The sequence below is a fragment of the Lupinus angustifolius genome, chromosome LG11 (genome assembly GCF_001865875.1).
Source record: "Lupinus angustifolius cultivar Tanjil chromosome LG11, LupAngTanjil_v1.0, whole genome shotgun sequence".
NCBI classification, from domain to species: domain Eukaryota; kingdom Viridiplantae; phylum Streptophyta; class Magnoliopsida; order Fabales; family Fabaceae; genus Lupinus; species Lupinus angustifolius.
This window is the reverse complement of record NC_032019.1, coordinates 24,309,436-24,309,862: the sequence shown is the minus strand read 5'-3', so window position 1 is coordinate 24,309,862 and position 427 is coordinate 24,309,436.

Here is a 427-nt window from a genome sequence, read left to right as displayed (position 1 = left end):
GGATGAGGACGAGATTGAGGATGAGGATAGGATGAGGAGTAGAATGAGGATGAGGATGAGGATGAGGATAGGATGACGACGAGAATGAGGATGAGGATAGGATGAGGACGAGGATGAGGATAGGATGAGGACGAGGATGAGGATAGGATGAGGATAGGAAGAGGATGAGGACGAGGATGAGGATAAGAGGAGGACGAGAATGAGGGTGAGGAGAGGATGAGGATGAGGATGAGCAAGATGATGAGGACGAGGGTGAGGATGAGGATGAAGAAGAGGATGAGGATGTGGAAGTGGATAGGATGAGGACGAGAATGAGGATGAGGATGAGGATGAGGATAGGATGAGGATGAGGATAGGAAGGGAATGGGGAAGAGGATGAGGATGAGGATGAGGATCGGATGGGGATGAGGAAGAGGATGAGGATGAC